This window comes from Arvicola amphibius, chromosome 7 (assembly GCF_903992535.2).
Source record: "Arvicola amphibius chromosome 7, mArvAmp1.2, whole genome shotgun sequence".
Taxonomy (NCBI): domain Eukaryota; kingdom Metazoa; phylum Chordata; class Mammalia; order Rodentia; family Cricetidae; genus Arvicola; species Arvicola amphibius.
The window spans coordinates 71,601,070-71,625,529 of NC_052053.1; the positions used below are offsets into that span (position 1 = coordinate 71,601,070).

The 24,460-nt window shown below is 45.7% G+C and overlaps 1 long non-coding RNA gene and 1 other non-coding gene across 3 annotated transcripts in view; both read right to left on the bottom strand.

The window, feature by feature from the left end:
* Positions 1–12,700, bottom strand: part of LOC119819027 — a 36,668-nt gene extending 23,968 nt beyond the window's left edge. Inside the window, exons 1-5 of one of the 2 annotated variants that reach the window (XR_005286212.1) lie at positions 12,563–12,700; positions 10,498–10,634; positions 7,387–7,475; positions 4,207–4,268; positions 1,459–1,529 (exon numbers count right to left, since the gene is read on the bottom strand). This is a non-coding gene — a long non-coding RNA (uncharacterized LOC119819027). The remainder of the gene's footprint in view (positions 1–1,458; positions 1,530–4,206; positions 4,269–7,386; positions 7,476–10,497; positions 10,635–12,562) is intronic. The other variant, XR_005286213.1, reaches the window with a different exon arrangement.
* An 8,986-nt stretch (positions 12,701–21,686) lies between these two features.
* On the bottom strand, positions 21,687–21,763 carry LOC119820149. The gene has a single exon (XR_005286414.1). It is a non-coding gene; the product is annotated as a small nucleolar RNA SNORD112 (small nucleolar RNA).
* Positions 21,764–24,460: the final 2,697 nt, after the last annotated feature.

A 24,460-nucleotide genomic window follows, 5' to 3' on the forward strand; every position in this document is an offset into this window, starting at 1 on the left:
CAAGATTGCTTATGTTTTTATCCTTTCTCCTTAGCACAAACAACATCTAGCCACCTCCTATCACTCTTAAAACTGTCTGTGGGGACTCCTTGATGCACCTGTGCATCTGAGTCTGTGTGTCTGGGAGTACTTGATACCCCAGAGGGGAAGCGGTTTTTAGTGGTATAGCGTAAGGGAACCCAGCATTAAAAATGACTAGCAACTGTTGATTCGCACTGTGACTTCCTAACTGACCATAGCTGACATTTCTATATTTTCCTCACAAACTCCTACAATCCAGATTCAGGAGCCACTGGGGCCCACGAGCCAAATGTCACACTGGCCTGCATTTCTATCAGGAACTCTACCCCCATCCCAGACCTGCCAACTATGCGTGTTTCCAATAGACCTCAGTTTACTGTTTATTCAAAAGTATTGACACATATACCAGAAGTACTCATTATTGACCTGTGCTCAATGCGTTTTCCTCACTATTTTTCTGTACATTACTATTTCTGTATAATTTATTGATTTTTTTCCATTCAGAGTTTCTCTTAGTGCCCATGAATCATGGAGATTCAAAAACAAAATCTTTCACTAACATAGCAAGCGATTTCCAGGCTCATGTCCACAGAGTAGGTAAATAAGATCACTTCTTAATTGGACCTAAGCCCTGACCATATAGATTAATCACATTGCTTCCTGCCACTCTGCTGCTCACGATTCATTCAACTGCTTCCTAAAGACAGTGGGGCCAAGGAGTGCACCCCAGACTCAGAGCTAGAGACCCGGAGATAATACACAGCATCTTGCTGGGATCCCTCTGCAGTATGTTTAAAAACTTAGATCAGATCATCTCCTGAAAAGCAAACTTTCTACAAACACAAAAACAGAAGAGAATTTTAGAGGGGCCGTGTGCGTCAACACAACGGCCCCCAGCCTGAGTGCTGCAGGAGCTGGGCTATGCTTAAATCACTAACTCTCAGTCCCCACCAGCAACTGATGCCTGGCAAATTTGTTCACTTTTATTTTGTTTTGCTTTTATAATTGAAAAATAAAATTGTGCACATTAAGTGCACACATTATGTTTTCAAGTACTTAAACACTGCCGAATGACTAATTCTAGCTAGTTAAGGTTTGCATTACCTGATTGTCACAGCTGTGCTAAAAACCCTTCACAGCCCTCTAAAAATGTCATCCTAATTTTTTTGTTGCTTTTGTTTTTTTGTTTTGCTTTGTTTTGTTCCATGCTGCTATTTGGTTTTGGATGGAAGCCCTTTTTAATATACAAGATCTCATTATGTAGCCCAGGATGGCACCAAACTCAAAGCAATCCTTCTGCCTCAGTCTCCCAGGTGCTGGAATGATTTGGTGGGAGCCATCACACCTCGCTAACTTTTTATTTCATGTCTGTTGGCAGCTGTCATTCATCCTTTTGATGTGAGTCCATGGATGGCACAGTCATTCAACACTTCCTACCTGAATCCCTTTCTTCCTGCCCCACAGAGGCTCAGGATCATCCAGGCACTATGAGGAGCACATCATTGAACCTGTAGAGTAAAAACCTTTAATAAGCTGCAATAATCTTTATCTAAAGAGTGATGAACATTTTAGAAGCAATTAACATGTTTGATATAAATTTTGGAAAATTTGAATTTTTAAAAAAATCCAGGTTTGGGGCTGGAGAGATGGCTTGATAGGTAGGAGTACTTTCTGCTCTTCCAGAGGGCCCAGGTTCAATTCCCAGCACCCACATGGCTGCTCACAACTGTCTGTAACTCTAGTTCCAGGGGATTTGACACTCTCAAACAGACAAATGTGTGCATAAAATAAAAATAATAATTAAAGTAAAAATACAGGTTTTAGGAAATTCAGGGAGCAACAGAGCCTTGGGCCCTCTTCCTGATACCTTAGTCTCTGCGAACCAAATCAAGCAAAACCACAATGTTTACGCATGCCCATGAGTAGTCAAAGAATGACTCTTATCTAATTTATTAGCCTCTTCAATCAATAATTTATGAGATACAATTTATAATGCCCCATATACAGATCCTAGTCTGTAATGTATATATGCAAGCATATACATACTGATTGAATAATAAAAAAGATAAAGCACATACCGAAGAGTTCATGCAAGTCCTTTGACTACTCTCTCAATAGCTAAGACAAGTTCAATTCAAAATAAGCCCTGAAAGGGGCAGTGTCCACATATGATTCCACCAGGGGCCGTTACCTTCCGGGGAGATCTGAATTGGAAATTACGTTATATTGTTTGGATATTCCTGTAGGCTGTAGCTCTTTGTCAAAACCATCAAATCTAGTGTGTTTTATGCTTTAAACATGCATTTTAGATATATGCTTAAAATAATCATAATTCTGAAATTGCTAAGAATTCTGATTCCTTTCCTCTGAATCTCGAAGAGTAACAGGAATTTGAAAACAAAGAAAATTGCTTTTTTCGGCTCTGTGTCACAACTCTAAAATGTATCATTGTGGCTAAGTAAATAGTGTAATAAATAAGTAAATAAAGCTGATCAATCGATACACTTATCCAAGAATTAATGGCTACATCGGGAATTTTAAATGGAGATCACATCTAGGTTAAAACACTGACCAACCAGCTGCTCAGTGTGGCTAGTGGCCACTCTCCTGGAAAGTGCATGTCTATAAAATAACACCCCAAAATGTGGATTTTTTGATTGATTGACTGATTGATTGATTGCATAATCAGTCTCTCTCTAACTTCCTCTCTCTCCTTTCTTCCCCACCCCTCCAGGATGTCACTATAGAGTCCAGGCTAACCTTGAACACACATTCCTCCCATCTAAGCTTCCTGTCAATATTACTGGTGTCACTACCCTGGTGACATTCTTTTTCTTTATTTTTATTTTTAGAGAATGTCTTTCTTTTTAGCCCATGATAGTTTCAACCCCCTGCCTTAGCAGTCCTAGAATTATAGGCATGAGCTGCTGTGCTGGCCTCTCGGTCAAACTTCTTGATAATACAGGGAGTCCATATTCATCACAAGCCTATCTTTATCCGCTTTTCCCTTAATTTGTCTAATTTTCAAAGTTGATACAACAAGTGGATTAAAAGTGTAAAAGTAATGTGAAGTACAGAAATGCTAGTAACAATATGGTCTTACTCTGTTTAAATAAATAAAGTGGTACTACTATGTGTTAATAGATAATGTGGTTTCACTCTGTGTAAATAAATAAAGTAGTCTTACTATGTGTTAATAGATAATGTGGTTTTACTATGTGTAAATAAATAATGTGGTCTTACTATGTGTAAATAAATAATGTGGTTTTACTATGTGTAAAAAAAGTGGTCTTACTATGTGTTAATAGATAACATGGTCTTACTATGTGTAAATAAATAAAGTGGTCTTACTATGTGTAAATAAAGTGGTATTACTGTGTATAAATAAATAAAGTTGTCTTACTCTTACTATGTAATCTTACTATGTGTAAATAAATAAAGTGGTCTTACTATGTGTTAATAGATAAAGTGGTCTTACTATGTGTTAATAGATAATGTGGTTTTACTCTGTGTAAATAAACAAGTGGTCTTACTCGCGTAAATAAATAATGTAATCATACTATGTATGAATAAATAAAGTGGTCTTACTATGTGTAAATAAATAATGTGGTCTTACTATGTGTAAATAAATAATGTGGTCTTACTATGTGTTACTAGATAATGTGGTCTTACTATGTGTAAATAAATAATGTGGCCTTACTATGTATAAATAAATAAAGTGGTCTTACTATGTGTTAATAGATAATGTAGTCTTACTATGTGTAAATGAATAATGTAGCCTTACTATGTATAAATAAATAAAGTGGTCTTACTATGTGTTAATAGATGTCTCACTATGTGTAAATAAATAATGTGGCCTTACTATGTGTAAATAAATAATGTGGTCTTACTCTGTGTTAATGGAATTGAGTTGTGTTGAAGTGGATTGAGATCTTTCATTTATGGATTACACTTCTGTTGATCTAAATTAATCAGAAATCATCATATTATCACTTTGTGGCATAGGTAGATTCTTAGTTTTATCGTGTGGGGCTGGGGATGAAGCCCTACAATAGACAAGTATTCCCTCACTGAGCTCCTTTTACAGCCCTTTGTATCCACTAATCATTTGCTGAAGTCATTTGATAATATAAAGAATATTCTCGAAACAATCACTTAATAAACCACTAGCAAATTTGACAATACCTTTGTGGTTCTTGTCCATTAAGATATATAAATCTTCAATATTAGAGACAGGCTCACATAGACTATAGAATACAAAGTCAAGTAAATGTTGAAAAGTTAACGAAAGAAATAAATACATGAACCAAACAATTTTAGAAGTAAAATGCAGCTGTATAGAACTATATTAATTATAATATTTCTTTGTAGCACATTCAGGCATTAGACTACAATTAATATCCATTAATTTAAATTATGTATCTTTAGAATTCTTAAAACTCCCATGAGCCAATCACCTAATACAACTAGCCATGGAGGGTCATTTAAATCTAAATTAATTTAAAAAATAAGCAAAAGAAAGCCTTTACTCTTCATATCCACATTTCGAGTGTACAACATTCCTGCAAGGCTAAAGACAACCACTCTTCATGGAAGCAATCACCAGACTTTCTCCTCTCTGCACAGAGATCCATGGGGCAGGACTGGGGCCTGCTGTTTATCCTAAAACAGCTTGGGTCTTTTCCTAAGGAACTTAGACAGACAGGTCAAGAGCTTGAGTCTCAACACCTTCATCCCCAGCTCACGCTGACTCTCTTGCATTTGATTTGATCATTCCTCTCTTTAAAAAAAAATATTTTGTCTTCATTATTTATTGTGTGTCCGTGTGTGTGTGTGTCTGGGTGTGTATGTGATGTGCTGTGCTGTGTGCAGGTGCCTTTGGAAGCCAGAAGAGGGATTATGGTCCCCCAGAACTAGAGTTACAAGTAATTACGAGCGAGTGGCCTAACACAGGTGCTGGGATCTGGCCAGGAAGCGCTCCTAACCACTGAGCAACCTCTCCAGGCCTGTGATTTGGTCCTTTCTAAGGAAATGTTAATGAGCAAGCGCCATCCATGACTTCTCACGTGGGGCAATGCCTTTCATCTCCTTCTCACTCCTAGCTCAAAGAATAAACAGCCTAGAACTTTACTTATGGTCAAATGTCTAAGCCAATCATGTAATATACACAATAAAACCCAAAACAGCTGGTTAAGAGAATGGGACATGCAGGCTGTTGTTATGGTGGCTAGGAGCACATTAGAGAATTATACTCCTCTCATGTTTGGACCATTCTTATCACCAATCCATGTTTGGGGCTTTCAATTCTTTAATGCATTTATGTAATTATTTATTTTTAGTGCTAAAATTAGCTTCCAACACACCACCTTGTTTGCATGGTTATAAGCATATTGGCTAATTCATTAATCAAAATATTTTTAAGGATTTTTGATGTATATAATTTGGATCATAAGTGTTTTATCTTACTTTAATTTGGCTTTCAGGTCTCTGTAAAGGGAGAATCTACGAAGTCTAGTCCTGCCATGATGGGACTTCATGGATGGGTTGACCTGAAGAGTTTCCTACAGAGGAGTTAGGAGACGGCTTTAGGCAAGCAGGTAGCACTTGCCAAGGCAGCAGGCAGCACTTGCCCATTGGGAAATGGCTACCAGCAGGTGAGTGGAGAAGATATTTGGCTCTAACACCTTTAAGATCTGGGTCACTGAGCCTACTTCTGGTCCAAGAAAGTTAAGCTCATGCTCAAAATGAAAGCTGAGGCAACATAAAATGGATTTTAAAAAAATTCAAGGGCATTGTATCACCTTTGCTTTATTCTTGCTCTCCCTTAAGCTTAATTGCTGATTATTTTTCATTCATTTGATTACTTGTTTATGAATTCCCTTAAACAACTCTCTAAAGACTTTAAACCATGAAGACGGGGCCTGGAGAAGTGGGTCAGCGTTTATAACACTTGTTACTCCTGCAGAGGACTTGGATTCGGTTCCCAGCACCCATATGGTGGTTCACAAACATCAGTAGCTCCATTTTGGGGATCAAACATCCTCTACTGACTTCCATGGGCACCAGGCATGCATGTGATATTGATATAAATATAAATATAAATATAAATATAAATGTAAATATATATGCAGGCAAAATGTTCATGAACATAAAATGAATTTTAAAGTTGTTTCAAAACATGATGGCATCAACTCTCACATTTTATGTACCTTTTATCTCCACATAAGAGTAAAAGTTCCTCACAAATGTTACATGATTGAACAAACTCCAATACACTCATTTTATGTAATGGAAAACAGTTATTGGAAACATGCAAACAGGGTCAATTTTCAGACTCATCCTTGTGTGGAATTGATGAAGAAGCTTAATAGTTGTCCAATATTAGCCTCCTTAGCCTGAGGTTGGACCACTTGGGTTTTGTTTTCAGATTTAAAAAAAAATCATTAAGCAACATACATGAATCTTACCTAACAACTAGAAACGACCAGTTGCCCCTTCCAAATGCAGAGTGATATCGTAGCTGAACTGACATGTGTCTAGGCACTGCACACAAGCTAACAGTTGACAAAGCTGAGGCACTTGTGCTCTGATGCCTCTCCAACTGGGAGAACTGAGTGATCATCCTCTAGGGTCATGATGTCTTATATTCATTAGCCCATTGGTTTTGTTTCAGAAGTGAATCAACATTTTTAATACAACCATAACCATGCATGAACACATCACCCTCACAACAATTAAAAACAATGTAGCACATAACATATGCAATGCATATGGCATGTGTGTGTACCTAAGCATATACATACTTCCTGTGTAATATGTGTGCTCATTTTGTGCAGGTGCACATGTATGTGCATGCATGTTGAGGCCAGAAAACAAAAGAGTATTCTTCCTCAATCACTGTCCATGTTGTTTTGTGACATGGAGTCTCTCACTGGCCCAGAACTCCCCAAGTAGGTAAGGGTGAGTAGCAGAGAACCTCAGAGCTCATCCTGTCTCTGCCACTCCAGGACTGAGATTATAAGCATGCCACCATGCCTAGTTTTTGCATGTGGGCACCAGGACATTGAAGGCAGGCCCTCGTGCTTGTAGGGCAAACACATTACCAATTAAGCTGTCACCCTAGCCTGAGATATTCCATTTTTCTTTGCTATTTTCCACATAGGGAACAGCCAACTATATAATTTCTAATTTGGTAATTATTATGCCTAATTGGATTAATTACCCTTGTTTCATGACTCTCTCATCACTGACTAGTGCTTTGGCTATTTTTGATTTTATTTACAAACTCAATCATGTTTAATAATGCAACAAACACCCATCAGCCAAAATCCCAAGTTCAAAATAACAAAAGGAGCCATTACTCACATTGTTGGTCGATGGCTCATTGCCCACAGTGGTCACTGCCAAGGTCTCAACTAGCAGACTAGGTCTCCATTCATATTAGGGCCTCCACTCTGTGGAACACAAGGCAGATATTACAAAGTAGGAAGACCTGCTTCATGGCCATTAGTGAGCAAGGTAGCTAATCTTAGTCTCAGATCATGATACTGGCCCAAGCAGGTATTCATTTTCTTTTCTTTCTCTTTCTTTCTTTCTTTCTTTCTTTCTTTCTTTCTTTCTTTCTTTCTTTCTTTCTTTCTTTCTTTCTTTCATTGTTATTGTTTCAATAAATATGCATTGATTGACCACCTTAAAAAAAGCAACTCTTTCTATAAACATTGATCCCTGCACTTCCTGTCCACAAAAGAAACAACAGACCCTCTTCCAAACAGACCTAGATACAGAGTTGGAAACACAACCATTTTGGCTCCAGATACAATCTCATTGTTATTGCCTATTCATTTCCCCCATGGTTTTTATACATTTTTAAATACAATAAACACAGAGGAACTGAGCACTAATCGGGAGCAGATAGCTCAATACGTCCACATGATTCTTAACACACAGAAGTAAGGTTTTAAAAGGGCTACAATTACACAATGATAGATAAACATGCTGGGGGCCACTCTCGGGCTCCTGTCATCGTGCACTCACTTAAAGCATTTTAACCCCAGACCGAGGACACTGAACGGCACCAACCAACCCAGAGCCACCGACCGTTCTGCACACCCTAGTGCCTTCTTACTCACAGGCCGACAGTTGGCTGGGTTCGCTCTCTTAATAATGTCACCCAAACTCAGATCAGAATGGCGGCTAGCAGAGGTCAGTGGGTGTGAAGAACACGAGCTGGTCAGACAGTACAACTTGGTTTTGTAAGAACATTGAGTTCTCAATGGACAATGTACACAGCAGCGACTCTAGTTAACAGAAATGTGTGTTTAAAATTAACACAGAATGTCCATCTTAAATATTCTCCTCCCACACATAAACAGGACAGTGTGTGGAGTACTGGACACAAACACCAGACATCGAGGCTTAGATACATACAATTTCGATTTGTCAATTAAATCATCTTAAAACAGGACAGAAAACAATACCTCATGGTCGGTCTACATAAGCTGGTCTTTAATTTTTCGCATAATTAATTGAATTTATGAATAATTTGTTTTGTACATAACTTTACATCATTCCTTATTACTTCCTAAAGTACCAGGCCTGCCACCTGTCCAGAGTGGCCCTATGAGGGTCCCAGAATGGAAGGAAATGGTTGCTGGGCCCTTATGCTCATGAGGTTAGCAGACCTGGGTCAGTCTTGGTGTTTATTTGAAGGACCCTCATAGCTGCTGGATTCAAGGCATGAGGACATTATTCCATGTTCTTTTAATTTTTAATAAAAAAATTAACAACCCCAAATCGGTCTGAGCTCTTTTTATATGTTACCCACTGGTGATACGTTAGCCCCAGTATTTGGTTCGCAGCCCACACACGTCCTCAGGCCTTATACACATCTTATTTTACTTACTATGAGGCTCACTTAGGACTAACCATACACAGCCCCACCCTCTTGCCCCCATTGTCCAGCTGGTTACCCATTTTAACCAATGGTCCTTCCCTTCTCCTTTTATACAAACAACATTTAAACACATGTGTGTTCTTAAAAATATTTTTTAAGAGCCTGCGATCTGTTGAAGACATGCAGCTTGACTTTAGGACATGCCCACCCCGAGTTGGTGACAGGACTTTAACCCAGACTCTCACACACATATGCTGCTTCTGCTTACAATCACAGTCATGAGGACAGAGTGGCCAACAGAGATACCCACTGATACCCACCCGCAAATTCAGCCTCAACTTCTAGCTAGCTGGGTAACATCAAGATAATTAAGGACCCTCTCTGTGCTATGTTCCCCTAATCACAAGACATCCATAGCACTGGCCCTCGAGCAAAGTTAAGCATTCTCTTCCAAGTCAGGGAGAAACCCCTCCCACGACATCACTGAGCCCCTTGTCCAAATCTTTGCTCCCGCAGCTGCCGAGCGATGGTGACAGACAGACAAACCAGGTTCCACCCCAGCAGGCACTCATGAGCTGTGTGACTGCAGAGACGTGACCTGGTCTCTCTGTCTTAGGCCCCGGACTCGTAGGATTGGTCGAGTGAGGACAGCATCACCTTCCTGGGTCCAACAAGGTGAAGGACTACAGCCCGACCGACCGATGGACCAGGTGGACTGACGGGTGGACTGACAGACCGATCCTCAAAGCAACGGCCGCCCTGTGCATACTCTGACCGCCAGCCCCACCCCACACACCTATCTGCTCAAACAGTCTCCTAAAGGTTAAATAATCAAACTCACTCTGTGCTCAGGCCTAGCCATAGGTTTCAGGAAGAATGGCTCTTAGACCAGACTTAATTGGCAGCTGTTCCTTTGTGATCAAGATATCATAGTTAAAAAAAGAAATCCACCCAAAGGGATGCGTTTTTGAAAGTCAAAACAGTGTAGGAAATGAATTGATCTCTGGGAGTAATCTGTGCTATCAGACTTGCTGTTTTGATTTGTTTGTATTTGTGTTTCTTTAGACGGGGTCTCCTAAAACCCAGGCTGGCCTGAGGATGGCTTTGAACTCCTGATCTCTCTGTTTCCACCTTTGGAGTGCTTGGATTAGAGGACTGGGCCACCACACTTACTATTGTGCAGTGTTGGGGGTTTCAAACTCACGGCTGTCTAAATGCTAAAAAGGCACTCTTCAAAATGAGCCCTGAATTGCCAAGAAATTCTTGAATTTCAAATTATTCCCCTCTAGACCAAAGGGGGCGCTCACTGACCAAGTGAAACCAATTCCACACCCAGCTCCCAGCTCCCAGCTCCCTGCTCCCAGCTCCCTGCTCCCAGATCCCAGCACGGGGCCTCAGGTGGTATAAAAGTCCCCCTGCGGGCCCCAGGGGGCGACAGCACAGTTCATCCTGCACCCAGCACAGAATACGCACAGCACACCACACAAGAGCATACATTATTTTCATTTCATTCCTACAACAGTCCTGTCAATTAGACATAATAGTCATAATTAGCCAATAGTTACTGAATGCAGACACTGTACCGAGCCCGAGCCGCCAGCTGTGCACACGTGGACACTCCTCGGGTGTGGATATGACTAGGCACCAGACATCCTCGCTCCCGTTCTGTTCCAGGTCTAGATGCTGAGAATAGGGTAAAATCTTCTGAGAATAATCAGCCCTGTGGGGGAAGGCAGAGAAGGAGAACACTCAGACTTAAGAAGCACAAAGTGGGGCTGACATAGTAACTTGAACCATGGGAGCAAAGAAAGCAGCTATCAGGGGAGGAAGCACCACTGAATTGGTAATACTGGCACAAAGGTACCAGAAGTCCTAATTTATTCATTGGCAAACTGAGCCTCCGAGAGGTTAAGTGACTGGCAAGTGGTCACACAGCAGGGAAGAAGCAAAATGAGGCAGTGGAATGCCCCAAGTAGCTGATGATTCTTACCAAAGATATTAAATCCTATCTCAGTAGTTATGATTAAAACACCTTTTGGGGACAGAAGGGTTTCAGGCACCTCAACTGGCTTCGAATCGCTATGTGGTCAAGGGTGAACTTGAACATCTGATCTTCCTGCTTCCACCTTCACAGTACTGAGATCACAGGTCTGTAACCTCATCTAGTTTTTCATGGTGCTGGGGGTCAAACTCAGGGCTTTGGGAATGCTAGGGGAGCATGCTACATCCCAGCCCCCTTTTGTGTATTTTAAGAGGTCAGTTTGCTACATTTATATGTATAAACTGCGTATATATGAATTTGTAGTTGCTTGCAGAATCCAGAAGGGGGTGGTGAATCTATTTGAGGCTGGAGCAATTAATTGTATGTGGCCTCATATGGATTCTTGACACTGAACTTGGCTCCTCTGGAAAAGCAGTAAAACCCTGTCTCAAAAGAAATAATAATAATAATAATAATAATAATAATAATAATAATAATGTGCTTTTGGTATTCTGTGTTACAACCAGGTAAACTGAGGCACTAGGGTTAAGGCACATACACAGTGCTTGCTGGCAGAGCCTGCCTGAGCCTGGCCCATGTGCAGCTTTGCAAAACCTAGCAGCTAGAAGGAAGCCCGTTCTGCTGAGAGGCCATTCCCAGTCCCTGTGCTCCCTGCCTTGCACCCCCTTGGGTTGGGTAGCCATTTTTACACCTACTCCATTAGCATTCAGTCAGAATAGAAAATGCAGGAAAACCTACTTGCTCGTTTTTCCCGCGGGATGCCAGAGTACGTGTGGCCCCTGCTTGTGTGATAATTACAGATAGAATGTACTTGAGAAGATGTTGCTTAGAAAATAAACTACGATTCTATTGGATAAGAAGTTTAGCCCCAAAGGTGCTCCTGACATGAGGGAGTGCTGAGGAACACACGGATTTCTTTTCAGGCGTGGCCATAGAGGAAAGGCAGTCTGTCAGAAGTGTGGGTTTGGGAGGAAAAAGGAGGCTGGGTCTGCATCTGCCCCCTATATGACTTTTAGGACAGTCTTTTTAGCATCTCTAACCCTCAGTTTCTTCTCCTTTTGATTGACAGTGGAAAATGCCATCATGGAGGGTGGCTGTGATGATCTAGCATAGATAAAAGAACACCAAGTTCAAGAGGAGGGCTGAGCGTGAGGCCAGGGCTCTGGGCTTAGTCATCCAGGAGAGCCGGTGGAGAGGCAGCAGCCTGCTGTTCCCCAGCACACGTGAAAGCAGCAGGGACTGAGAGCTGCCAGTGAGCAGCCCCAGCACCATAGCTGGAACTGGGTCCTCGTGACCTGGTCGGCCACCTGTTATCTCAGAACCACCTGAGTCAATCGATCCACTCGGAGGCTACACAGAACGCAGGAGCTTCACCAGCAGACTGCAAAGAGGGAACTTCTCCTGGAAGAGCCAGGAAGCCTTTGATCTTGGTGAGAAACTGCCTCTTCTATCTTCTCTATCTATGGGTCTCTTATCTATAGGGAAGCTTGCTGGCCTGGGTTATCTGTGCCCCCATCCCTTTAGCATTTATCATCCATACAGCCGCCTTGCTAGGCACTCACGCATCTTTATGCTGGAACCTACCCATCCATCAGAACGACCCTCCATCCTTCCACTTCTCTGTTTTGCAAAGGGATCATACAAACCTGGGTTGGAGCCCCGGGTCCTGCTTACTAGCCGATCTTGGGCAAATCCTTGACCCCCTCATCATCCTCTTATCTGTAAAATAATGAGCAATCAGATGTAGCTGGGACAGAGAATTAAAAGGGAGGTGGGCTGTCTAGTGTTTGGTCTCAGCAATTTGTTATGAAATGTTTGCATTTTCTTGCTTCTGCTACTGGGCTGGGAGGGATGCCGAGAGAAAAAACATTGCGTTTTGCATGACATGTGGAGCTGATGTTTTAGAATTACCTGGGATGTTTTGGCTGTGGCCTGGGTACCTTGGGGAGTGGTCTGTCCTGGACACACAGCAGAGAGTGCCATCTAGTGGACCAGCCCCTGGTGGGGGGTCCCAGGACCCTAGCCCCCTGTGTCACAGGCAGACCTTGTTGAGATGTGGTACAAGCTCTGTCTAAATCACTCAGGGGCCCTGGCCTGCCAGGCGCCTTTTGTTTTGTGGATGATAGCCAGCTCTGTCTTGTCTATCCAGTCCAACTCTTTCAGAGGTTTCCGTGAAAAATGGATAATTCAAATAACAGCTGCTGGCTGCTGTGTCTATTTTTTGCTTGATATGGGGCTGGGGGATATGTATGTACCTGTCTCCAACTTGCCTGACAGCCCTTGGAGGTACCCAGAATTGGACCCATTTTCGGGGAGAAAACTGAGGCTCACTAAGTTTGTATTCGGTTAGAGTGCTGAATTTCAAGCTGTACTTACCTTTGAGAACCCCACACGCCCCTTGAAAGTGCAGCAAGTACTTTGGACACAGATCTGAATAAGCCAATCATAAAAGAAATTTATGAGTCCGTCGGGAAGATTTGGACATTGTGTAGAGGTTAGATGGCAGGAAAAAAAAAAGCTGTTGAGTGTTTAACTGTGTTAATAGTATTACACGTATTTTTATAAAAATCGGGGTAATGGATAGCATCTTTATGTTTTTATGAAGGAGGCAGCCCTTTTTCAGAGATAAATATTCAAAGATGCACAGAAGAGACAATGTGATCTCTAGAATTAGCCTCAAAACAGTCCAAGGCTGGGGGCTGGGGCGGTGGGGAATGAGGGAGGGTCCAGAGCTCAGAGGAAGCATGGGGATAGATGGATTTGGGGGGCACTGCATCTAGGTGATGAAATAAAAAGGTTAAAGCTGCGGTGTTTAACAACACATTGCTTTCTCTGTTTGTGTTGTCTGAAAAAAATCTCCATAATAAATGCTGGCTTTCTTCTTAAGCAACAAGTAAAGATGAAGGACAGGGGGTAAGAAGTGTGGTCTAGGGAAACCCGAAGCTCAGAGGGAGCTTTGGGTCTAAGTTCAGTCTAGCAGAATGTCGTGGGGCTGGCTCACAGATATCTCCGAGTGGCTGGAGGACGGAAGAAACACTACAAATTGGGTGGACTAAAAAAAGGGTAAGTGCCAGTGCTGGGGGGCACTGAGGAACAGGCACCCACCAGATGCACACCATCTAGCTCCCTGCTGGCCTCCTTGCACCCCCAGACACTCCAGACCCCTACCAGATGCACACCATCTAGCTCCCTGCTGGCCTCCTTGCACCCCCAGACACTCCAGACCCCTACCAGATGCACGCCATCTAGCTCCCCACTGGCCGGCTTGCACCCCCAGACACTCCAGACCCCCACCCTATGCACACCATCCAGATGCACGCCATCTAGCTCCCCGCTGGCCCACTTGTACCCCCAGACTCTCCCCTCGCTCTAAAGATCCACGGCATCTCTCCTGAAGGCAGAAACAGCAGCCTGCGTGCCCTCCTGCTGGGATGCTGTGACAGTTTAGTTAAGAGAGCGGCACTGTCACCTGTCACACACAGTGAGTAACCAGCTCAGCCACACTGTCTAGTTTGCTATTTTGTTTTATTTTTAATTAAGCCTCTTTGGAAAGATAAGAATTGATGCTTTTCTCCCTCAAACGCTTGCCAAGCTGCCACAGCTGCTTCTTCCCCACTCACTTTCCTCTCACTCATAGAACAGTAAACTGACTCACCTTGAAACCCCAAAACTGCCTGGTCCACTACCCCACTGTTCCCAGAGCCCCTACTTTCCTAAACCTCCTGCAACAGCCACAGGCTCTGGCCCCATCTTCGCTCTTCCCTTGGGTTTCCTGGGCGCCTGGCCACTGCGCACTCCCTGCAAGCTTTCTCCCTCATCTTTCATTCCTCACTCTGGAAAGCACACACCGGACAGCTCCGACCCTCAGCAGCTTGCCCGCGGCAGCCCCGTCTGCATTGCAGCGCAGATCCTGTGAGGGAAAGGGGCTGCCTGAAGCCACCCTGGGACACTGTCGCCCCCCTGCCCACCTGCTTCCTCTGCATCTGCTGCAATTAAAGCGCCGCCGCAGAAATCTAAAGCACAGGTCCCTCCTCTTCTTGCCTCCCCCTCCTCATTTAAGAAGGCAAAAACTTGTAGCCCAGGCAGCCCCCTTGTGGCACTTGGGGGCGCCACAGACTCTTGGCTGGTGTCTGAAGATTTGGGACCATTTCCACTGCACCCTGAGTTGACACAAATCTTAACTGGCTCATCTCCCATCCAAAGCAGAACTCTGCTCTCTGCTCCTTTGTAGGGGTCACCTCTCCTCTCCCCTCTTCTCTCCCCATCTGCATCACCCTCTGAAGGAAGGGCAGCAGCCTGAGTTCTCCTGTTCAACACAGCTCTGACAAGCAAACAGGTGTCTGGCAACAGCAGCCATCACCAGAAAAGGTTATGGGAATGGGACCATCTCTTAAAATGATGCTTGGTGCACTCTGTCTACCACGTAGGAGTGAAATTGTCTCTTAGAATGATGTTTGGTTTCTATTTCTCTCACACAGATGGCAAATTGAGATGAGAAAAGGTTCAGGGTCCCTCCCAGTTTATATCTGAGGAAGGGGCTTGGGGCCCACCCCCACTATAAGTGGTCAGTGTAGGGCACTTCCCTGAGATGAGGGGGCTGCATTAGGAGGTCTCTGTTCCCAGCTCTCAGCCCCAGACACTTAGAGATGACACTTTGCACCAGGAAGCTCACCAGAACCCGGAAACATTTAGATCTCTCTACCTCGCCATCCTCCCAAACAAATCCTAGCCCCCATTATGTCTGCAATTAGATTAAAGATAAGTGGGGGCCCTCTCCTCATCAGGTTAATAATATCATTTTCATAAGCCTCTGCTTATAGGTCCTTACACCTAATTTTGAACCTACCCTTCAAACTGATTGGGCCACGAAAGAGCCGAGATCTCAAGTACACTGGGAGGTGCTTAAACCTAATCAATCTGGCCTCTGCCCACCCACATCACCCCCCCAACACTCAGCACAGCCTCACTAGGCAGTCTTCAGCAGCAGGGTGTGGTGGGGAGCCTGGGAGAGCCTTGGGTTTCATCCTGGCCCAACCTTACACCAGCTGAGAGACGGTGAGTATGGGACTTGGCCTTTCTGTGCCTTAGCTTCTTCATCAGTCCAATGCAGACCATGGACTCCTATTTGTGAGGTTCCCCACGTGAGTGCTAGACAGACATCCCAGTCCAAGGCTTCTTCCGGTGGCTCTATAAATCCCCACTGCTACCACCCGGCCTTGAGTGCATTTCTATGTGGTATACTATTCCCTTCAGAATGATTGCAGTTCGAAGACAGGAAGCCGACTGACCGACCGACCGATCGACCGACCGACTGACTGACAGACCGAGCGATCGGCCGACCGGCCAACTGACATCATCACTTTATAGCCCTAGCCTCATGCTTGGGACGTAGGAGGTAAGTGTGTTGCAGTGTCTGGGAGTGTGAATGAGTGGAGAGTCAGCCGTTTCCCACCGTTTAGAGGATGCCCTGAGCTTGGTGTTGTTTGTCCTCCCTAAACCTCCCTTTCTTAGTTGGCCCTTCAAAGGAGTGACAGGAAGGAAATGTCTCTCTCTGCCTTACTGCTTTCCCCAAAAGCTGTTATCTACCATGCAAAGCTAGTAAATGCAGATGTGGGCTCTGCATGGCATTCCTGCTGCCTGCTGCATCTCCCGTGAGTTCCCCAGGCTAAGGGCTGCCTCTGACTGGCTTGATTTGTGCGATTAAGCCAGCAGAGGGGCCTCTGCCAGGAGATATTGCAGCGTGTATGCAGCGTGGGGTCTTGAAAGGCTAGGCTGTTTTCTCTCTTATGACACTTGTTACATGTCGCCCTCCTCCCGGGTCCCACTGCCGACTCCACAAGCGTTTATGAAGTGTCTGGTGAAGGCTAAGCTACTCTCATCTCCTGAAGTCCTCGCTTCAAGCCGGTGAGAGAAAAACTCTCGTCTCCATTTCACAGGCAAAGCCCCAAGACTCTGAAAACTAAAGGGAATTCTGTGGTCTCACAACCGCAGAGTGAGAGTCAAGCCTAGCTGTGCAGCATGAGAGCCCCCCGGCCCTGCTGCAGCTGCTTCTGTAGCTCCCACTTCTGCAGGGCAGCCAGAGCCGGCCAGGCAGCCACCGTTCCATCAGAAAAAAAAAAGCAGGGGGCTTTGCATTAAGAGGCTTCTCCCTAGCAACTGGTGAAGGGGCCATAAAAAAGGGGGAGAGAGAGGGGGAGAGAGAGGGGAGTGAGAGAGAGAGGGGGAGAGAGAGAGAGAGAGAGAGAGAGAGAGAGAGAGAGAGAGAGAGAGAGAGAGGAAAAATCAAGAGGGTTCATAGCTGCTTAATAGCTACAGGCAGAGCAGCTGCCCCCCCGGGGGGGGGAGTACCATGCTCTCCCCTGGACTACTGGGAGAACAATAGGGCAAAGGGCTCTGCCCCAGGTGTAATGGACCAAGGGAGAAACACCCCCAGACAGGTGTAGAGGTCCCCAAACTTGTTCTCATTGTGGGTGGGGGTTTTGCTATTCAGCACAGCACAGGGAGGACCCTGAAGACAGGGAGTTTGCCTCCCATAAAGACCTGAGGGCCAAGGCACAAGCAGGCTGCTGTGGAGCTGCGGAGGCTGATGCAGCAGACAGGGGAGGGCTGAGAGGAGCGTCTCAGTGCGCGAGCCCCCAAGCAGCCTGCCTGGGAGAGAGAGCTCCCTGTTACTGGAGGCACCCGAGCAGAGAGGCAGGCCGGTACGTGGTGAGGAGGCTGCAGCAGTGTTTTCTAGCAGGCTAGCAGCCCAAAGAGATAGGCTTTGGAAAAGCTTCCACAGGGCAGAGTCCTGAGCCAACAGGTGGGGCTGGCTGGAGAGGAGCTGGCTGGGGTTGGGGTAAGGATGCGTGACCTTTGCTATTGACCTTTGCCATGACCTTGCCAAAGGTTAAATGGCAAAGGCACACTGATAGTTGGTGGTCAAACTGAGGCACTGAGGGAGAGGCGCTGAGACTGGGGGTGAGTGCTCTGGGAGAGTGGGGGATGGTGGGGGCTGTCCTGCAGCCGAGTCCCTGGTAAGGGAGGGCCACCTGGAGTGGCCAAGGGTCTTCTCTACCTGATTTCAGGTCCAGGAGTGCTGGTCTGAGTCACCTGGAAGGCAACAGCCTGGGAAAGGGGGTGGAGGGCATAGAAAGTGGGCTCCACCTGTTTGAGGTACCAGCTGGTTATTGGAGCAGCAGGCCATTTCTCTGGAGGCTAGGCCCTAGCCACAGAATTGGGTAGCTGCTGCGGCGTGGCCTGGGAAGTCTGGGGGGGCTTATGAAATCACCCTACCCAGTGGTGGGACTAAGGAGCCTGCACACTGATGGATGCAGCCCATGGCGTTACAATCTAGCACTGATTCTTCTGGCCTGTCCCTGTGGGTTCACTGGGGACTAGGGGTGGATTGGGGCTTTCAGCAGAGGGACCTCCCAACCAGACAGACCTGTGCTTGGCAGTGTCTGTGGGAGTCTCCTGATATTGCCCCTAGTGTGCGAACTCCCTGTACGCGTGTTATGTGTAAGTGTGTACATTCCAGGGACAGCTGAGAGGCTGGCTGGTCTTTCTTGTCTGTGGAACAATCAGGATGAACTGGATAAACCTTGAGCAGGGTCATATCTCCATGGAGAAAAATATTTCAAAAGGAGCAGGGAAAAAGACTGAAAAATGACAGAATTATTTGAGCAAAGTCCCCCTTGTTTCTGCTGTCTGAGTGCCCAGCTCCCAAAAACCCTGATCTGGGGGCCTAAGGTCACTGGGCTGCTCTGACCCGCCAAGCGGGGGCAGCATCGTGTTGCAGGTGAGTGAGCCAGAGGACAGATGGGCTGCCTGGCCACTTCTGGGTTAAGGCTGCAAGGCTTGAGAACGCAGTTTGCACTTATAGAGCCTTGATGTTGGGGTGTTTGGTTGTGGTACTGTTGTTTTGCTGTTGTTGTCTATTAAAGGATTTGTTTGGCGCTCTGGAAGTGGACATTTGACATTTGGCGACGTGACATTCACATATGTCACTGCCTTTGCAGTATTATGTGAGGAAGGTTTCCTGTGGGATATGGATGAGGAAGACGAGCATGCAAGCACACACATGTGTGCATGCGTGCACGCACACACACACATATTCTCTCTCTCTTTCCCTCCTTCTCTCCCCCACTCTCTCTCTCATACACACTCTCTCTGACACACACACACACAAACACACTCCCTGACACACACACACACACACACACTTTCCCTCCCTCCCTCTCTTTCTCTTTCTCTTTCTCTTTCTTTCTTTCTCTCTCTCTCTCTCTCTCTCTCTCTCTCTCTCACACACACACACACACACACACACACACACACACACACACACACGTTTGTGAATAAACATTTCTAGTTAGAGGGGACTGAAGACCCTGGGCTAAAAAGAGATTCACTGTTAAGAAAGTCACCAAAGCCCAACCCAGGAGCTGGGGTCATAAGGCAATAAAGCCCTTTAGCCCCTGCTGGGTGGGGAGGGGACATTCTGCTGGCGGCATCCGCTGATAACTCCTGTTGCTCAAGGCACGGGGATAAAATACAGGCTTGAGGGAGTTGAGAAATGGGTTTCTGTGGAAAGCAGAGTCACACACGGAGGAGTCGTCTGCCTGACCAGTGAAGAAACCAAACAGTGGATAGAGAGGAGGCTTTGTGCAGGCAACCGAGGAGGAGGGTCCCTTCTGTGTGAGGGGTGACAGGCAAGTCGCACTTTCCCCAAACGCCCATCACACAGACAGCTCAGGGGCAGCAGCTGGGCTTCTTTGTGGTACTGGGAAGCTGAGCTTTGTGGGGGTCATCACCACCACTGGTTCTCCAGAACCATGCTTGCCAAAGGCTGTAAAATGGAAGCCTCCAAAGGCTGCCTGGGAGCAATCTGACTTCTTATATTTATTTATATGAAAATAAGATGCACTGTCCACCAAACTACAGGAGACCCCAATTAGAGCAGTAAGGCAGCTGGGCTGGCCCCAGGTGTTGGGGAAGGGTACAGGAATCCCTTGGGAAGGTCTGCAAGGGTACAGGAGCCTGGGCAGGGGAGCCAGGAGGCTTTATGCATTCTGGGGACTTTTTTGTTTGCTTCTGTCAGTCTTGGTCGCTGAAAAGGCACTGAAGAGGGAAGGCATGGGGCGGTGACGGTGGTGGCAGCAGCATCGGCAGCGGAGGGAGGGGGGAGGGAGGGGAGTCACAGAGACAGGACAACACCTGGCTGGGCTGGGCTGGGCAAGCTTGGGATTTTTCTGGGTACCCTGTGTGTGTGTACCCTGTGTGTGTTGCTGCAGTGGATTATTTATTTGAACTAATTTCTCACTGAATCTCAATGGGGCTGTGTGTGAGAGAGAGACGTTATGGATTTTGAAAAAAAAAAAAAAAAGGAGGAACCAAAGCACAGAGACGCCTGTAAGCTAGCTAAGGACACACAGCTGTTCTGTAGCTGGATTAGAGCTAAGGATGGTTATTTGCAAGTCCTGAGCCGACTTTCATGCCAGAAAAGAAAGGGCACCAAGCCCACTTCACCCTGGCGTCACAGACGAAGGCCTCTGTCCCTAGAGGCACGGTTGACTCAAAGACAGACATGTCCGCTCACAGACCCTGTATGTTCTCGGCTAGGGCTGCTCCAGCCACCACCTGCTCTTTCCCCTTAATACATCCTAAGACCAGAAGGCAAGAAGCAAGCCGAAGGACAGATGTATCACTAGGCCACAGTTATGATGAGAAATTAACCAGGGGACTCTCAATCCACGAGTATGGGATGTATGTGTGTGTGTGTGCACATGTGTGTAACAATACATGTGCAGTATTGCGGCGATATGCAGACTCACCAGCACCACACAGCATGCGACGGGGCCCTCTGCCCAGAGGGGTCTCAGAAGTCAGTCTCAGGAAACACAGAAGGGGTTTCTGGAAGGGACAAAAGAACGGGTGATTAACATCTGATCCCTTCAGTTAATTACAGGGAGTAAAAAAGCAGCTTTAGAATAGGAAACCCTATGAGTTCCAGCAACCATGGTCTGAGGAATTTTAGACATTAGGGGTTTACTTTCGGCGGGGAGGGGGGGCGGGGGGTGTGTCAAGGATATTCATCACCCTAAGCACAGTGTGGCCAGTACGGCCATAGGCTGAAAGAGCATGAGGTTGAGCCAGATGCTCAGTGGGCTTCTGTATCAGGCTTTTTCCTTTCTCCTTTCCCTTTCCCCTTGGACGACATTCAGGAAGCTGTGGAAAGTCAGCTAGAGGACTGGTTTGGAAGGCGAGATGGTAATAAGGTCAAAATGGTATTGTAAAAAGATGGCTCAATGAACATAAATCAGTGCAAATCATTTACTCAGCAACCCCCCCACCCCGTTAAGGAGTTGGGGTAAACACAGTCAGGGATGTGTTCACAAGCTTAGCTACCAGAATGTTCTCTGCAGTGCTATCAGCAATGGCATAAAATGAAAACAGCTTAGGTCTTTTTAATCGGCCATCAGTTGAGCTGGATCACATTAATTAAAATGTGGGTGTGTGGCATGCCCTTCTCGCTGATCCGTGTAGATACCACCTTTATTTGTGTATTAATGGATTTGGTTTTTAAATAATATAATGAGCAACCGGGAACCCATGACCAGCCCTGAGGAGTAGGATTTTGACCACGCTTCTCTCTGTGCACATTCTCTGGAGAAGAACAGTACAGCTGGGGTTTGCAATAATAGAACACGGCTTAAGCCACGGCGTTGCATACATACGCCGGAATATTAAACAGCTCTTAAAAAGAGGGAAACACCAGACCTATTGTCTTTTAATGGACCTCTGCATTTTACAAAGAACCAGATTAATCACGGTCCTTTGTTCCTAGACACTTTCCTATCATTGGACCTAGGCATATCGCCTTTTATTCTGCTAATGTATGCATTCATATATTCATTTCTATTAGTGTCATAAATACTTGTGAGCTCACTCCCCATATCGAGCGCGCTCAGTAATTACTTACACCTGCCAGGATAAAGGACCCCAGATTTCAGAGTGAGATGGTTAAAGCAACTCCAGTGTGCACACCATTCGGGAATCTGAGGTGCTGGGTACCATAAGGAAGGCTATGGATCTTTGTTATTGCCAAGCCCATTCTGGAGGGAAGAAAAACAAGCTGATACAAAATGCAACAGGAAAAACACAAGCTGTGAAATAGCCCCTGTACAAAAGGAACAAAGTCATACACTCTGGAAGTGGGTTTATAGATGTAAGCAAATGCACAGAAAAATGCAGGCACCTAGAAGGATCATAGTCCCTAATTTGAGGAGGGGCTAAATGCTATGTGCACTTTGATTTTTACCAACCCCTGTATTAATGAACAGCGCATTTCCTGTATAATTACAATAAATATTTAGTGTGGTAGCTTTTCTGTAGGTTTTTTTTATTTGTTTGTTTAAAGGATTTTTATTATTGCTGGCTTTTACAAACAAAAACAAACGCAACAAGCATTTTAGTGGACGAATTACGAGCCACTTATAGGTGCCCAAAGCAAGCTCTGCACACACAGAGACTCAAGGGTTATCTTTCTCTTTTCCTTTTTTCCTTTTTCTTCTTTATGCGCTGTGGCACTGAAGACCTAGCCCTGTGCAGCCTGTCAGTGACATGCAGCCGCAGGTGGGAGCTGAAAGCTATGACTTCACCTCCAGGGTCTCCTACCCTCAGTGTCTGCAATGTACCCATGGGGGAACATTTTCCTTTTTGGTCCTTAAGAGGCCCAGAAAGCTAATGCGCTGGCCCGCGTTCTAGGGGATTAGCTGTATGGAATGAGAACTCCGAGGGAATGTGACTTGAGATAGATGTTGGCAAAGGGGACATGGGCCTCTAGAGAAACGCAGACACAGCAGCCTGAGTGTGTCAGCGCTGGAGCCTGCTTGCTGGCAAAGAGCCGGGGCCTTGCTGCGTGCCCTGACAATTTGACTCCCAAGCTGTACACACTGTTACCATGTACCTGCAGAGTCTAACCCAGATGGTCCTGCATCAGCATTGCTAACCCATTCAGGTAGTGTGTGGCACCCTGAACTCCTCAGAAGGCCCCTTCTTTGCAGGGTACCCCGAGTCGGGCTTGCAGACTAAGCTTCAGACCCGGCTAGTGAGGCCCCTGCAGCTGTCACAAGCTGTCAGATTCTCAGAACACGCACAGAGCTGCGTGTGTGACAAAGATAATATGATTACACCCAAATCTTCAGAGAAACGCTTGAGGCTCAGAGACCCCTGAACAACAACAACAAAAATTAACCCTTTCTAAACTCAGCCTTCTGAAACCCCCTCCACCTTTGTTCTCGCAAAGCCGCTTTGTCATTTACTGGGTTAACAGCCTCCTCTGAGGAAATGCAGACCAGTTTCCCACTGTGATTTTAGGCAGGAAAAAATAAAATCTGAGGTGAGTTAACTAGTCTTCTGCCTCCACGGCCAGCCCTTAATTACCTCTGTCACACTTGAGGCTCTGCTATTTCGTCCGTGGAATTTGTGGAGTGGGCACCATACTGGTGAATACCTTAAGGTAAAAGGCAAGAAGCTGCCTGTTTCATTTTGCATCTCAGAAATGCAAACTATTTTTATGACAAATAAAAAACAAAAAAGCAGTATCCAGATGAAACTCCCTACAGTTTTGCAGCCCAGGGTTACTTCCACGTGGACACAGAGAGCCTAAAGCCTGTGTAAACCCAGGAAACACCCTGGGGGGAGCCCAAAGCTGCCTTCCCATTTGATCCTTCCCTCTGTTTTTCTCAACTCCAAAATGATGAGAAGGGCTTTCAAACAGGTCCACAGGAGGAAGGCCCTCCTAAGGAGACACCTTTGCATGGGGCAAGGACTCCCCACCTGGAAATCGTTTTCTAGTCTGTTCTATTTCGGCTATCAAAATTTGGGCATTGCTGCCCCAACCTTACAGAAGGGGGAAGCAGCTATATTCAGGGTTCAAAGGTTACCCAGCTCCTCAAAGGACAGATTGTCCTCCCTGACCCTACGCAAGCCTCTACACCCAACAGGGTGTCATAGTGGCCATCCCCACATCAGGTGGCAGGTATTAAAGCCTCCCTTGGGCACATCCAGAGAGACAGGGGTACCGGTTTGTTAGGGTTGTGTTATCTCTACTCCTCTAGAGGGCCCCTTCCTCCAAAAAGAACAGAAAGTGTAAGATAAGTGCATACATGCCTGGCAGGGTACTGAGTCTGGGCTGTTGGCTCTCCGAGGTCATGTATGACAGGCCACCTTGGGAGGGACCAGGGCTCCCTCAGGAATCACTGGCTCACTGCCCCCTAAGGGGCAGTGAGCCCCAGCTGCAACAAAATGAAGGGCTTCCGTTAGTTCCATTCTGAAAAATCTACAAATTTGCAAATTCTCTAAATTAACATGTTAAAAGGAAAAGAGATCATTTCACAGACCTTTTATTCGGATCCTAGCCAGGCATCTGCTCCCTTCCTGGGAGAAAGCAGCCATCTTGTCTCTAGGCTACCTAGAAGAGGAGAAGAGAAATCACTAAGTATGGGAGTCTTTGGCCCGAGAACCATTTCCACCAGAAGACCTACTATGTGCCTAAAACGGAT